General features: G+C 40.4%; 1 long non-coding RNA gene and 1 pseudogene across 1 annotated transcript; one reads left to right on the forward strand and one right to left on the reverse strand.

Annotated features, from left to right (window-relative positions):
• The first annotated feature begins 120 nt into the window (after positions 1–120).
• On the forward strand, positions 121–16268 carry LOC132413282 (uncharacterized). The gene is made up of 3 exons (XR_009516682.1): positions 121–678; positions 9518–9670; positions 15602–16268. It is a non-coding gene; the product is annotated as an uncharacterized lncRNA (long non-coding RNA).
• LOC132425665 (small ribosomal subunit protein uS7m pseudogene) lies at positions 10017–12234 on the reverse strand (annotated as a pseudogene).
• Positions 16269–16919: the final 651 nt, after the last annotated feature.

A 16919-nucleotide genomic window follows, 5' to 3' on the forward strand; every position in this document is an offset into this window, starting at 1 on the left:
CGGCCGCGCCGCGCTCTACGGCGCCGCCGGTATCACTCCGCCCCGCAGGGAGGTTCCGGCCGCCGGGCGGGGGAGGGCAGGAGGGGCGCCGGGGAAGAGGGGGAGGGGAGGGGAAGCCCCGCTCGCCGACGGACCGGGCAACCCCAACCGAGCGCTAATAAAATCGCCGTAGAGGCGCGGCCGCCTCTCGGGCTCCCTTTCTAGGGGGCGCTTCGGAGCGCGGGCGGAGGCGCACGCGAGGCATCCGGACTCTTTGCCCTATCTGGGCGGAAGGAACGCGGCCGGCCTGAGAAAGGGCCTGGTGAGACCCTAGGCGCCCGAGTTCTGGGAGCGGCCCCCCTTTTTTCTGGGGGGGTTGCGCGGCGCGATGTCAGGACAGGCCTCGGCAGGAGCGCGGCCCTCTTGAGATGCTGCGGAGGACCGGCTGCCCAGTTTCATGGCTTCTCCAACAGCGTCGAGCTAGGGTCGTGCGCTTGCCCGCGGTGGAGTCGGGCGGAGTAACAGGGCGGTCTTCGGGTCCCGAGGCCGAGGTGGCCGGAGAAGTAGGCTCGATCCTAACCATCCAGACGCTGCAGTTTTGTTTCTGATCCTCAGAACCGGGGCCTGATTCCCTGGAGAGACTGAGGCTTCCGAGATGAGTTTCCAGTGCCGAGCAATACAGCTGTATATTGCTAAAAGGTGGTTGTTTTTGTTGGGTTTTTTTGGTAACCTTTCTCCTCCGTTTTCCTTCTCTTACCTTTTTTTTTTGTGTGTGTCTTTGCTATTTCATTAGGGGAGTGGGTGCTGTCAGTTGTTAAATAAAATTAGGACAGGGTCCTTGCCCTGTTGGTGCTTTCTCAGTGCGCCTGACCTGCGGTCGAGCCTTGGAGCAGAACTCTGGAGAGGGCGGAGGCCCGTAGTGGAGGTGAGGCCAGAGCTGCAGTCTGGCAGGGTTTCCAGCCTGGCAGGCGATGCGCTCTGTAATGCTTTCCTGAATTTCATTAGGCAGGAGTAGGAACTGCATTTTTCGTTCACCAGATTTGAGGACGTCTGCTCTGCGCCAGGCTGCCTGGCATTGGGGGCTACTTAGGATTTTCTTCTTTTTTTATTTTTTTGGGGTTTTGTTTTTTTTTAAATTTTGCTCACCAGTAAGTAGAAGTGAGGACTTGTTGTGAACATCTAGTATGCAGATGTATGCAGAGTGGTATTTGGGGTCCACAGTAAGGTAGTCTTCAAACACTTAAAAATAAAGATTGTCCTGGAAGATTTCTATAGTAGGTCAATGCAGAATGGATCGAACCAAAAATAAGCCTCTCTGGCCAGAAAATAGTTCACTGAAAGAAACAACATCCCTAAAGCAGGAATGTCTAAATCAGGAATTGAGCCAAGAAAAGCCTGGGAAGTAAGTATTTGACAGCGTCTCAGTCTATAAAGGGGAAGGTCTCCTGAGCAGGTACAAAACCTATCCGGTTCTGGTAGTGGAGGTAATTTCATCTCTATCAAAACCTGATATGATGCCATTAAATATTTGAATCATAAAACTAAACCTTTTATTCCTTACTAAATACAGTTCTGAATATTATTTTAATTCCCATATAATTTTTCTACAAGGAATGTCTTCGCCGAATGAAATGAATAGTCGTTTCCCCTGACAGTTATATTTTTCATTGTGAATTAACACATTGGTACTTTGGTTTTCATACACAAGTTCTAATGATCATGATTCAGCATCTCTGGTCATGTAACACAAAGGCCAGACCCAGAACTGAGTGAATTCACAAAGATAAATGTCACTCTGAGGCTGCTTGGCCAGCCAGCTTTCTGACACCCCAACTTTGCAACACCTTCCAGCCACTTTTCTACAGAAAGGAATTTTCATATATAGATCAGGACCAAAACATTGTGAAAGTTTGGGGACTTCTGTAACTTTTATTTATTAGTAAAACCCTTAAAGTGAGAAGATTTCACGATTTTCTTGAGTATAGCAAAGAAGGCAGAGCAGGCCAGACTGCATTCTAGTCGGATGAAGAAAGGGTCTTGGGGTATGGCATTTAAAAAAAAAAGGCAGGGAAGGAAGTTTCTGTTTTGCCCCTGAAGAAAAGGATTCTGAAGAATAATAATAGGCCTCAAAATGGTATCCCAACAGTGAACAAGGACAGTATAGAAAGAGAAAAGTTTTAAGAAAATTTGGGGGATGTCTGTAAGGGATTAGAGGAAGAAAAGAATCTGGACAAGGAAGAAGCAAGCATTAAAAAGGGTTAATAATATCTAAGGATGCAGAGTCATGAGAGGGGTTTAAGAAAAGTCCTTTGGATTTGTTAACTAGAAGGATGTTGATTATTTTGTTTGGCTGCTTTTTTATTGTATTAAAATTTTCTAATATTATTTTCATTATATTTTAAGTTTGGAACAGACAGTACATTTTCATAGTTACAAAATCAAAATGTATAAGAATTTATAATTCACTATTGTGCTAGACCTCCCAGCGACTGTAAAAAGGCAAGGTAGAAATATATAAGGGTTAAAAAGAAATATGTAAACCTGTTATTTGGAGAAAGGGTGATAGTCTCTATATAAAATTATAATAATTTATAAACCATTTAGTATTAATAATGACTTTAGCAAGTTGATACAGTCAGTATGTAAAGATCAGTTATATTTTATGTACCAGCACTAAACAATTAGAAAATGAATTTTTTAAAGTGATACCATATACAAATGCACCAAAAATATTGAATACCTAGTGTATTCGTTTCCTGTGGCAGCTGTAGCAAATTACCACAAACTTGGTAGCTTAAAATGAATTCATCCTCTCACAGTTCTAGAAACCAAAAGTCTGAAATCAAGGTGTCAGCAGGGCCACGCTCCCTCCAGAGGCTTTAGGGGAGAATCTGCTCCTTGCCTTTTCCAGTTTCTGGTGTCTGCTGGCCTTCCTTGGCTTGAGGCCACAATCACTCCAACCTCTGCCTCCATCTTCTCATTGCCTTCTCCTCTGTGTGTGTCTTGAATTTCCCTTTTTCTTTATTATGTAAAGACACTACTGGCATTTACGGCCCATCTGGATAGTCCAGGATTATCTCCTGTCTCAAGATCCTTAATCATATGTGTAAAGATGCTTCTTCCAAATAAGAAAACATTTTACAGTTTCTGGGGATTAAGACCTAATGTCTTTGGGGCACCATCCCACCCATTGCACCTAGGAATAAATTTTTTTTTTTTTTTTTTAGCGGTACGCGGGCCTCTCACTGTTGTGGCCTCTCCCGTTGCGGAGCACAGGCTCCGGACGCGCAGGCTCAGCGGCCATGGCTCACGGGCCCAGCCACTCCGCGGCATGTGGGATCCTCCCGGACCGGGGCACGAACCCGTGTTCCCTGCATCGGCAGGCGGACTCTCAACCACTGCGCCACCAGGGAAGCCCTAGGAATAAATTTTAATGAAAGAGGTACAAGAACTCTGTACTGAAAATTGTGTTATTGAGAGAAATTAGAGAAGACCCAAGTAGCTGGACAGATATTCAATGCTCATGGATCAAAAGACTTAATATTGTAAAAATGTCAGTTCTCCCAAATGATCTATAGGTTCAGTCTAATCCCTACTAGAATCCCAGCAGATTTTGTGTGTGTGTCTGTGTAAATTGACAAGCTGACCCTAAAATGTATATGGAAAGTCAGAAGATCAAGAACAGCCAAGACAATCTGGAAGAACAAAGTTAGGGGATTTATACTACCAGATGTTAGAAAGTAGACCAATGGACCTGAATAGGGTTCCCAAACAGATGCTTATGTGAACATTTTACTTATGCAAAAGTTGTAAATAGATTGTGGACCTAAATGTAAAAGATAATAGTGTCTCTAGAAAATACTTACGAATATATATAGCAGCCTATATACATGCTTAGAGGATGGGGTGTCAGACTCTGAGATGAAAGGGAGACTTTATCTCTTGTGTGTTCTGTTCACGGTTGGACTCTTTTACAATTTGTATGTATTACTGTTCCGAGGAAATAAATATTTAAAGAATCACTTAATAGACAAAACACAGGTAAATATAGTTAAAAAAACAATATTAAGACAATGTAACAAAGTAAACAAAGTAATGTTACAGTTATTAGAAGCTGGGAAGTAGAATGGAAGAGGAAAGATGGAAAGGCAATAGGGGTTTTATCCTCATTTTACAAAAGGAAAAAAATTTAAGCATGGTGATGATTGTGGACTACACCTTGATTCGCCAACTACAATAGGCACACAGGAAGGACCTCCACAGAGGTCCTGTTTTATTCATTTCCAGGTTCATAGTGAGTGTCTTTATGACATCACTTTTGCTGAAGAGTTTATTGATTTGCTCTTTGGGTCTCCTTTATTTTTACTTTAGCAGTGCCTGTCTTGGAATAAGTTTAACTCCAAGACAGAGTCAGGCAGCATGGCCAGGAGACTACCCACCATTAAGCCACTTATGTTGGACCAGGTCTGGTGGGGACAGTCCACGCATGTTTTCAACAGGAAGGAGGAGCTGTGTGGTTTTGTTTTGTTTTTTAGAGCCCCTGATCCCCAGGTGGGGTGGGGTGGGGGGAAATCATACCTTAAGAGCTGAAAGAAACTTCAGAGTTCTGGTAACCCACTTTCTCTTAACCCCCTGGAATATTTACCATTTCTGAAGCTAGTCTTACAGCCTCCATTTAAACAGATACAGAGATAGGTAACTGCATCACAAAGTAGATCATTTCATTTTTTTAAAGATGTCTAGGTCTTAGAAAATATCTTTTTTTTTTTGACACTCAAAGCTCAACTACATGTAAGAGAAACCCCAAATAACAGTGTCAAACAAAATGAAAATTTATTTCTTTTCATGTAAAAGGGATCCAGAAGTTGAAACTCCTTGGCTGAAATAACAACTGCCATCAAGGTGTCAGGCACCCAGGCTTCTTCTCTCTTACCCCTCCTCCATTCCTGGAGTGTCACTTTTGCCCTTATGATCCAAAGTGGCTGCTAGAGGGCAGTCATCATGATCACACTCCTCACAGCAGGGTAGAGGAAGAAATGCAGGAGGGCACACCCCTTCTCTTTAAGGAGATTTTCTGGAAGTACCATATACCATTTATGCTGATATATCAATGTTCAGAACTTAGTCACATGGCCCACTAACCTCAAAGGAGGCTGGGAAATGTCAAAGTGCTCTGCTAAGAATGAAGGCTCTGTGGCTAAGGATGAAGGGAAAAATGAGTACTGAAAGGCAGCTAGCAAGCTCTATCACATGGGTCCTTTAAATATTTGAAAACAGCAATCATGTCCCACTTCAGCTTCTCTTTTAGGGTAAACATCATCATTCTCTTTGACAAATCGACAGTGATACTGTTTTCAGACCCTTCACCTCTTCAACTGTCCTGTTAACATGCTCTAGTTTGTGTTGAATACTTAGAATAAGACACCCCCCACGACAGTGTGAGATCTAATTGCTACAAAATCAATTTGAAATATTTTGACCCCTTTTCTTTGCACCATATTTTTATTAATCCATCCTAAAATTAGCTTTCTTGGCAACAACTGCACATGGTTACTAAATCTAGAATCAACTGCATCCTCCAGGCTTTTGCATTTGTTAGTGTTTTGCCTGGTCTCTCCCCACTTAGACTCCAGTAGATTTTTTATTTTCCTTTTTTCCCCCCCACTCCCCTCTCTCCTCAGTAAATGAGTTTAAATGTATTGCCATTTAATTTCACCTGGCTTGTTTTAGCTTACCTGAAACTTTTGAGAACTTTTTGAATTCTGACTTTCTTACCCAACATACTAAATGACTTGGCTGTGGGCATTTCTACCTGTGATAAATGAAATTTATCTTTAAGGTCAGGAACAGTGTCTTAATTTATATTCTCAGCATTGGGTACAATGCCTATGCATAGTAGATGTTTGTTTAAGGAATGAATTACGCAGTTAGACATAAAGAGCATTTTCTGGAAGAATTTTTTTTTAAGTTCTGGAATTGTTTGTGAAAGAAGACTATGAAATCTTCCTGTCTTTAAAAATAATATAGACTTTTATCTGGGAGAATTATATTTAAATGTGTATACAGTCTTTTAAAAGTAGGCAGGTGATTTAAACAATTTTGCTAAACTTCTAAATCATACAAATATGATTTTATAATGATTTGTTTGGCTAAATTTTTTAAAAAAAGAAAGAAAAAGACTAGACAGTGAAAAGTTTAAAGTTTACATTTTAATTCTGCCCCGATACAGAATATACCAACTCATTCATTTCTTTCCCTTGGTTTCACAAATTATAAAAGAGAATTCACAAATCAATTTTTCTTGCTTAAAAAAGGTGTTTGCAAGAATATTCATTAGGGACTTCCCTGGTGGTGCAGTGGTTAAGAATCTGCCTGCCAATGCAGGGGACATGGGTTCTAGCCCTGGTCTGGGAAGATCTCACATGCCGCCAAGCAACTAAGCACGCAAGCCACAACTACTGAGCCCATGTGCCACAACTATGAAACCTCGCGCCTACTGCCCGTGCTCTGCAACAAGAGAAGCTACTGCAGCGAAGAGTAGCCTCTGCTTGCCACAACTAGAGAAAGCCCACGTGCAGCAACGAAGACCCAACGCAGCCAAATATATATATATATATATATTCATTAAAACCAGTCTATAGGGAACTATAGAATCCAAATTGTGAGGTAATCTGAAGATCCAGGGATAAGATTAGATGTGTCAACCTCTGAAACGACTACAAACTAACATTAAATTGACTTGTGAAAGTAACTTGAAAATGTTTCAGAAACATGCTGCTCATGAGATTAGGGGCTCCTAAAATAAATTCTGGGAGATTGGAGATAGTAATCTAAATATAATGTATAGAATAATCTATAAATTTGGCACTTAGACATTGACAAAAACACAGTCATTGGCACATAGTAAATATTCAGATGTTAATTATTATTATTAAATATAGAGATTAGAAGTAAAATCAAAGCTTCTCCAGAACTGACCAAGGAGATGGCACCCCAAATATATACAATGGTCTCTTTTTTGGATAGAAATATTCCTAGAGATAACTATACAAAGAAAGAGGTTTCCTAAAGAATCTCGATTTATTAGGATATAAACAGGATTTTTAAAAAGTAACTGTTAAAAAGTCCCCCTTTCCCTCTGGATACAGGGTTTCTTAGCTACATCTTGATCTAATTCCATTACTTTTGGTTATCAGAGTAATGCGGTTCTGTTTAACATAGGCCAAATTTGTGGGGTTTGCAGTGGGTATGGGACCCTCCCCCCTGTCATCCCCCAGCCCTTTGAAGTGGGTCCAGGGAAGAAGAAGAATGGAGGCAGATTGTCTTCTTACTTCACTATTCTTAGGGTGGTAACCTTCACTCTGTCATTACTGCTGCTTCTCTAACACTCGCTGGTTATGGCAGTTCCAAATTCTGGGGGTGTTTTTGTTGGTCTTCAAAAGGCCTTTACCAGGGTAGGGGGCTGGGGGCGGGGTTGGGATGAACTGGGAGATTGGGGTTGACATATATACACTAATATGTATAAAACAGATAACTAATAAGAACCTGCTGTATAAAAACTAAATAAATAAAATTCAAAAATAAAATAAAATTCAAAAATAAAAAACAAAATAAATCCCCCTCCGCCTCAAAAAAGGCCTTTACCTCCTCCACTGTCCCTCAGCCCTTACTGTGGGTGACTCACCTTACTGATCTGTAACCCTCACCTGGTGGGCAGCCCTCTTAAATGGAGTACTGAAAACATGGTAAATATAAAATTTATAGTAATGGGAGTTATTAATTGAGACAGTTATTAGAAATTATTACTTCTGAGCCATGAATTGCATTTTGAAACTAAAGTGTTTTAATTATAAGATATTTAAGCCTCTGTGAAGCATCCAACATTTTATAGTTTGAGATGTAATGATAATGGGTAGGATGAATTAAATTGTGAAGAAAAATCCTACCTTTGTTTCCAACATTTAATTTTATATATGATTTAAGCTAAGAATACTGCAAGGAGATGGATTATAAACAGAATGAATATATGCCAGTGTGAAAACCAGGACTTAATACTATTAATAAATACTATTGTATTAGAACTTGAGAAAAGCTTCTCTACGAAGAAGCAACAGGAAACAGTCAATTTTAGGGACCGCAGCATATAAAATAAAGGCTTGTTGCTATGAAGTCTTTGTCTCTTTCTGCCTCCCCACACACACACCCCTCATTTCTCATCTCTCAGCTCTATTCTCTCTCTGTTTACCTTCATTCTTTGTTACTGCAAGCAGCCACTCCCAGACAGGAACTTCCTTTAAGCTCATTAAATAGTAAGGAGTGCAGGAGAAACATGGTATTTTTCTAGACCAGTGGCTTTCAAACCTTTTGTTACCCACTGCAATACATATTATATTGTCAACCCAATACAGACATATACATGTGTATCAGTCAGCTATTTGTTTGTAATAAAACAGCCAGAACATCTTAGGGATATACAAGAGCAAGCATTTCTTTCACTCAGTTGTGTGTTGGTTAGGGTCAGCTGATCTATGCTGGACTCAGCTGGGTGTCACGGCTGATCTTGGCAGGGCTTGCTCATGGGTCTGTGGGTTGGTGGGTGGTTAGCTGATATAAACTGATCCTGGCTGGTGGGGTCTAGCTTGGGTGGTTCTGCCCCATGTGTCTCTCATCCTATTATTGATTCTCGTGGACTAGCCTGAGCATATTTTTCTTACGGAAATGGCAGAGGTGCAAAATAGTAAGCCCAGTTGCACAAATATTCTTCAAACCTTTGATCATGTCACATCTAACATTCCACTGGCTAGAGCAAGCCAATGGCAAGCCCTAAGTCAAGGACAGAAAAGTATACTCACGGAGATAAGGGGAATGAATATTTTTAAACAATAAGCTATCAAAAATATATAAATATAACTGAATCAAAAGTTCCATAAAACAATTCTTAGCAAGTAGTTTGGGTCAAGATCTGTAGTTTGAAAAACCGTTTTCTAGAGGCATGTTGATTCAGACATACGTGATCTATGTCTTAGAAGTGTAATCTGAACACCAAACTGAGTTAATTCTGACAATTCTCTCTCCAGCCTCACTTGACTGGGGTAGGATGTTGGTGTGGGGATATAGTGAGATTTGCATTCTTGTCACTCCAATCAGTATTACTCGATGTGTAGTCCACAAACAAGCTAGTCCACTGACGGGTGCCAGTCCACAAACTGTTCATTACTAGACCGTGACCATAGTGAGGTAAGGTTCCAGAATATAAACGAACACACTGTTTATTTCATTGAGAAAAATCTTACTTAAAAAAAAAAAAAAGTCCACTGAATGAAACTGCATGCTTATTGGTGTAGTTGCTTTACACTTTGATGAAACTTCCTTATCTCAATCTCTGATCAGTAACAAACAGTTCACAGACCAGCATTACCCAAGGAAGACCCAGAATCTTCTAAACAGGAATCTCCATGAAATAGTTATCTTGTGTATCTGAGACAAAGAAGGGATGTTTTGGAAAAGTAGATTCTTAAGCGTTTCATAAATATTGTAGGGGAAGAAACCAGTAATGAGAAAGGAGCTGAAGAAACAAGAGCAGAGAGAGATTAACTGATGGAGCAAAACGTTGAAGAATGAAGGAGCGACAAGGACAAGGTGGTCTTGACCAAGAGGCAGTACACCTCATCCTCCTAAAAAGGAGATACTGGTAGGTAAGTCTGTAGGAGAGGGTGCTGGACATTTGGGGTATTTCATGCCTGAAGGTATCATTCTTGTCTATGAATTAAGGGTCAAGATCATCTGCTGAGATGGCATCTTGTTACTGCCGTTTTGGAATTGGGGGGATTTGAATTAAACTCAATTGATTTAAAATCCTAGTAAGGATTTTGTTCCACTTTATTCTATTTACTTTATAAACATTCATTTTCCTATTTAACCTAAAAGGTTTTTTTTCTCACAACCTGTGCATTTAAAATAAATTTCTTTTTTTTTTCCACATCAGAAACTGCTTTTTATACATTTTGTACAAGGATCACTTTGGAACCAAGCATGTTTCCTCCAGTTGGTTTCAATGAATGGCAATGCCACATCACATGCTACACTAGCTCAGGATGAGAATTTTCTAATAAACTTTTTCTGATACTTTTTCTCCTTCCTTTCATATCACCCAAAGATCCACCCCAATCTGAAGGAAGAGAAGGGCTGGATGAGCCCTAAGTTTCTTGGGGGAAATCCAAGTTGATATGTCCCCTCTTTGCAAGGAGATGGGGCAGGGAGAGCGAGTTCTAGCCCCCAAAGAAAGGACTAACAATCAGTAAACATGCTGCTCCATCCTTCTTATGAGGCCCGCCTGCCCTTGAAAGGGAAGTATACGCTTAACCCACAGGTGTTCTGCAACATGGAGGTGGCTCACGCTGTTTCTTGCAACAGAGCGCGCTGTGTTCCTCCCAGCTCCTCCGCCCACCCCTTACCACCAGCGGTAGTGGGTACGCGCGCGGTTAGCCTCGGCCGTCTTGTGCGTGTCGTGCTTTCTGTTTATCACAGGGCCCCGCTTGTGAAAAGCCTCCAGCAGCTCCCGAGACAGCTTCTCCGGCATCAGCATCCGCCGGAGCTTCATTCTCCCTACATGCAGTAATCATCCACTTCATGGCCAGGAAGTGGCGACGCTGGTCGGCTAGCGGCACAGGGACCTGATAGAAATGGCCACCCTTGAGCATGGGTACCAGCCCAATCACAGGCTCACAGTTTTTCAGTGCTTGTTGGAAGATGGTTTAAGGGTTGCGTTCAGTGGTTGCCTGTTCTTCTGCAGAAGCAGCGTGGTACTTCTCAAACTGCTTCCTTTTCACAGTTTCCAGAGTCTGCGTCATGAGGGATCTGGCCAGTATTTTGTTTCCTCCTTTCATCGTCATGTTGGTGAATTTACTGATCACTGGGTCTTCAAACACAGAGCTTGTTTTCGTTGCTGGAGCAGCTTTGATAACCGGAGTCTTCCTGAGCTTCCGCTCATGCTTTTCCTCCTCATTCAGCTCGGCCGAGGGCTTGCGGTAATATGCCTTGGCAATCTGGGGGTCCTGGTATTCAGGACCATAGCGGCTCCACCTCACCTGGGTCAGCCCTGGAAGCCGCAGGACAGCACTCCGCACGCCCAGCAGCAAGCCCGACCATCCTTGTGCAGCCTTCACTGCGGCGGCAGCCAACTTGGCTGGCCAATAAATTTCTTTTCCTCAATATTTTGTTATGAGAATCATCAAACATACAGAAATGTAGAAAGAATTATACAGGGAGAATTAATTTACCTACCACCTGGATTCTACAATTTATTTTTATGTTATGTCAATCTCAGTTTGAGGCCAATTTGGAAATGGGGTTTGCCTGGTGGCGCAGTGGTTGAGAGTCTGCCTGCCGATGCAGGGGACATGGGTTCGTGCCCCGGTCCGGGAAGATCCCACACGCCGCGGAGCGGCTGGGCCCGTGAGCCATGGCCGCTGAGCCTGCGCATCCGGAGCCTGTGCTCTGCAACGGGAGAGGCCACAACAGTGAGAGGCCCGCGTACCGCCAAAAAACAAACAAACAAAAACAATTTGGAAATGGAATGGTTATTATTTTGTTTACCGAAGTTAGTAAATACTAGTGAAGACTCTGGGAAAGGAATCATTTCTAATTCAACAGGTCAAGTATGAATGTTCTTGGCTTCTGTTTTGATCAGGGTTCTTCAGAGAAGATGGATCTATCTATCATCTATCTATTTATCTATCCATCTATCTATCATATGTATATTGGCTCTTGTGATTATGGAGGCTGGAAAGTCCCAAGATCTGCAGGGTGAGTTGGCAAGCTGGAGACCCAGGAGGGCAGATGGTGTAGTTCTAGTCCAAAGAGCCAATGATTCAGCTCAAGTCTGAAGGCAGGAAAAATGCTGATGTGCCAGTTCAAAGGCCATCAAACAGTAGGAATTCTCTCACTTAGAAGAAGTTCAGCGTTTTTGTTCTATTCAGGTCTTCAACTGATTGGATGAGACCCACCCACCTTGGGGAGAGCAATCTGCTCTACTCAGGCTAAGGATTTAAGTGTTAATCTCATCCAAAAACACCTTCACAGAAACACCCAAAATAATGTTTGGCCAAGTATCTGGGCACCCTGTGGACCAGTCAAGTTGACACATGAAATTAACCATCACAGCCTCTTTATGCTATGTATACTAAGGAGAACAGTATTCATCCCCAACCTACCTCTCAGGTTGCTCCTTCCCCACCCTCCCAGAGGAAAAATCATTGTAACACTCTTGTTTCTGGAAGATATGGCATATTTACTTTGTAAGTTTTGTGAACCCACCACTGAATATGCTTAGGGGTTTAACACCTCACTGTGAATAATACTATTTTAAACAAGTTTTATGTAATTGTGTATTTTTTTTCTCTACAAACACATATAAAACTATTTTCAATTTCTGTGGAATGGAATAAAATATAAATGTACGTGCAATTATTTTAACCAACCAAATGTTTTAAATTTTTAACTATTATAAAGCAAACGCTGTGTTTTAAGGTGTTAAGTTGTTAGGTTTTCAGACTAACTCAGTCTTCATATTTTTCTTCCTATTTATTAATAAACCAGAAATGGCTTTCCTGGTTCTTAACTTTTTTTCTACTTTTTCACAATTTCTTAGTTTGAAGGAGCAAGTAAGTCACAAACTACATTCAGTGAATCTAGAGTCTTTAAAATTCATTTCTTCATTATTCCACAAACATTTATCTATCATAATTTTGAGCTTCTGCTGTACAATGAAGTGAATCAACTACATGTATACCTATATCTCCTCCCTCTTGGACCTTCCTCCCACCCCTGCATCCCACCCATCTAGGTCATCAGAGAGCACGGAGCTGAGCTCCCTGTGCTATATGGTAGGTTCCCACTAGCTATCTATTTTACACATGGTAGTGTATTTATGTCAAACGTCATCTCCCAATTAGTCCCACCCACCCCTTTCCCCCCAGGTCCACATGTCCATTCCCTACGTCTACATCTCTATTCCTGCCCTACAAACAGGTTCATCTGTACCATTTTTCTAAATTCCACATATACACATTAATATACGGTATTTGTTTTTCTGTTTCTGACTTACTTCACTCTGTATGACAGACTCAAGGCCCATCCACATCTCCACAAATGACCCAGTTTTGTTCCTTTTCATGGCTGAGTAATATTCCATTGCATATATGTACGGCATCTTCTTTATCCATTCATTTTTGGGACATTTAGGTTGTTTTCATGTCCTGGCTATTGTAAATAGTCCTGCAATGAACAATGGGGTACATGTGTCCTTTTGAATTATGGTTTTCTCAGGGTATATGCCCAGGAGTGGGATTGCTGGGTCATTATGGTAGGTCTATTTTTAGTTTTTTAAGGAAACTCCATACTGTTCTCCATAGTGGCTGTATCAATTTACATTCCCACCAACAGTGCAAAAGGGTTCACTTTTCTCCACACCCTCTCCAGCATTTATTGTTTATAGATTTTTTTTGATGGTGGCCATTCTGACCAGTGTGAGGTGTTACCTCATTGTAGTTTTGATTTGCATTTCATGTGCCTCTTGGCCACCTGTATGTCTTCTTTGGTGAAATGTCTATTTAGGTCTTCTGCCCATTTTTTAATTGGGTTGTGTGGTTTTTTGATATTGAGCTCCATGAGCTGTTTGTATATTTTGGAGATTAACCCTTTGTCTGTTGCTTCATTTGCAAATATTTTCTCCCATTCTGAGGGTTGTCTTTTCATCTTATTTATGGTTTCCTTTGCTGTGCAAAAGCTTTTAAGTTTTATTAGGTCCCATTTGTTTATTTTTGTTTTTATTTTCATTACTCTAGGATGTGGTTCAAAAAAGATATTGCTGTGGTTTATGTCAAAGAGTGTTTTTCCTGTCCAGGCTTACATTTAGGTCTTTAATCCATTTGGAGTTTATTTTTGTGCATGGTGTTAGGAAGTGTTCTAATTTCATTCTTTCACATGTAGCTGTCCAGTTTTCCCAGCACCACTTATTGAAGAGGCTGTCTTTTCTCCATTGTATGTTCTTGCCTCCTTTGTTATAAATTAGGTGACCATATGTGTGTGGGTTTATCTCTGGGCTTTCTATCCTGTACCATTGATCTATATTTCTGTTTTTGTGCCAGTACCATACTGTCTTGATTACTGTAGCTTTGTAATATATTCTGAAGTCAGGGAGCTTGATTCCTCCAACTCTTGTCTTTCTTTCTCAAGATTGCTTTGTAGACCTGGTCTCTAGTGATGGAGTCTGTGAGTGCACAAGGACGTTAAATACAGGGGTGAGGGCCACACTAGGATGAGCTTCAGTAGCTATGGAAACATGGAGGGGGGATCCTATAAGACTTTCTGTAGGACCTGATGTCTGAATTGAGTCCTGAAGAACAAGCACTAGACAGCCAGATGGAATAAATAGAAGGGAGTATTGGGCAAGAGAGGAACAGCATGTGCAAAGGCCCAGGACCTCCATCTTTGGGTTATTCTAGTCCATCTTTTCTGTGTTTTTAATCTCTGTCTTTCCATTTGGCCCCTTTTCCATGTCTTATAAACATGTTAATGTTTCTTATATTCAAAAGCAATGCAAAAAATAATCCCTCCCTCAACATTGTGTCCTCCTCAGGCTACTGTTCTATCTTCCTCTTTCTCAATGTAGGCATGCTCCTTGAAGGAATATAGGACCTACCTCAAGTCCCTTACCTCCCGTTCCATCTTTAACCTGAGGACACAGGAGACCTTCATGGAAAAGAGGGGAGGGTTACAAGTAAAAGAACAAATGGTAATTCTGGAAGGTGAAGGATAATGGGAAGACAAGAATTCACCCTGTATGTGTTCAAATGAAAGTTCTGAGAACTTTGGTAATGAACAAAGAAGAAAGACTTTTGAATAACTTTCCAGATGTGTTCCAGGCAATTGTGATAAAGAAAGGGGATTTTGTTGAAGTTTTAAGTAAGTTTTCTCCTTAGGGATTTTCTTCAGAGGGTATAGTAAAGATCTGAATTTCTATTTTAATTACTTCAGGTTGCTGGATTTGTGATTCTTTTAATGCTAGAACTGAACCGCACATCTGCCTTGTATTATGTGGATTACATTTCACTTTTAAGCTAGTAAATGCAATATTGGTTTTTTTTTTTTCTTTTTCTTTACGCGGGCCTCTCACTGCTGTGGCCTTTCCCGTTGCGGAGCACAGGCTCCGGACGCGCAGGCCCAGCGGCCATGGCTCACAGGCCCAGCTGCTCCACGGCATGTGGGATCCTCCCGGACCAGGGCACGAATCCGTGTCCCCTGCATCGGCAGGCGGACTCTCAACCACTGTGCCACCAGGGAAGCCCCAATATTGGTTTTTAAAAAATTTTTTAGTGTTTCATATACTATGATATTTTAAGGTACCAGAAGATCAGTATTTTTTGTTGGAATAAATCCATTATTCTAAAAATGTCTGAAATTTGAGTCATTTACATATTAAACTGGATTACAATTTCTAATCAAACTGTTTCACTTATTTAGATAAACTTCTTCACTGCCTCCATAATTCTTAAGAGGAAGAATTAATGACAATTGAAAGGAAAATCTCCTGTTGGAAGAATAATACTTACTTGTGTTCCAGGAACTTCTGAACAAATAGAATATGAAAATGCCAGTATTGAACCTAAGGCAAGAAACTCTCTGCATGGAATCCCACCATGAAACTGAAGAAGCCAAAAGAGAACTGTAATATCTCTTTTAAAAGAATTAGAACAACAGCTTGCTGTCAACAAAAAGATCACAACCCATGGAAAAGATAGCTATTAAAAATATGTCATCAAAGTCAACAAGAGATAGAGACAGAGACAGAGATCTTTGGAGATGGAGTAAAAAGAAAATATATGGAGTTAGCTAATAACCAATATGTCCTCTTCCAACTAGTGTAGAATTAGAAAGAGCTTTCTCAGCAACTGGAAAAATGTGCACAAAAATAAGTTCACTGTCTAATAAAAACCAATTGACACTTAAAGAAACATCTTTCTTTAAAAAGAGATATCATATTTCATCTTATATTTTTCATGATTAATTACATTTTCTTTATTTCATGTAGTGTGTATATTAGTTTGTAACACTTTATTTTACCGGCCAACAACTGATATTGGTAATGATTTATATTTAATGTTTAAATTTTTGTAATTTTTCATTTTACTTAATGTATGATTTTAAAATTTAAACTGCATTAAATACCTAGTATTACATTTTAATTTTATGAATTAAAAAGCTTCAAAACAGAAATACTAGTATGTTAGTTATTATTTGAATCAAGTATCCCAATTCTGCTATTATGCATGTTCTCTGGTATTGCAATGATTTTTTTAAAGATGAAGTTCTCTCATAAGATCATCTCTGATTCCACCCCAGGGAAACTATGGGTTTTACTCCCTTGAGTAGATTGTGCAGATCCGTTGATAATAACTACAATACTTCATTGAAATGATGTATTTATCTGTTTCCCTCTATTGTGTCACAAAATCCTTGAATATTTATAAAACAGGAAGTAATTTTCTTAATTACAATGGGGAAATACTCTTCAGGTTTGTTGAGTGTTTGTTTAGTATGGGGAAGGACCTGAAAGCTACACCAGCTCTGGATATTACAACGAAATTGAGTTGTGGACATTCCCTGGGACAGACTGGGCTTCCCAAAGGTACAGCCAGTCAGCTAGCTCTGCCTTATTTTCCCTTAACTTCAACCATGTCTAAAACTGAGGAGGACCATCTGTGCTATGTAATAAAAAGTTATAGTCTTTATGCCATAATGATGATAATTTTGAAACTTAATATATTCAAAGTCTGTACTTATAAAAATAAGTTTAAAATGTGTTTAAATCTCATTTAAAAAGGAAAAACTCATTTTGATTATTTTCTTATTATCTAACCTGTTTGGTAAATGCTTAGTCA

The sequence above is a fragment of the Delphinus delphis genome, chromosome 1 (genome assembly GCF_949987515.2).
Source record: "Delphinus delphis chromosome 1, mDelDel1.2, whole genome shotgun sequence".
NCBI lineage: Eukaryota > Metazoa > Chordata > Mammalia > Artiodactyla > Delphinidae > Delphinus > Delphinus delphis.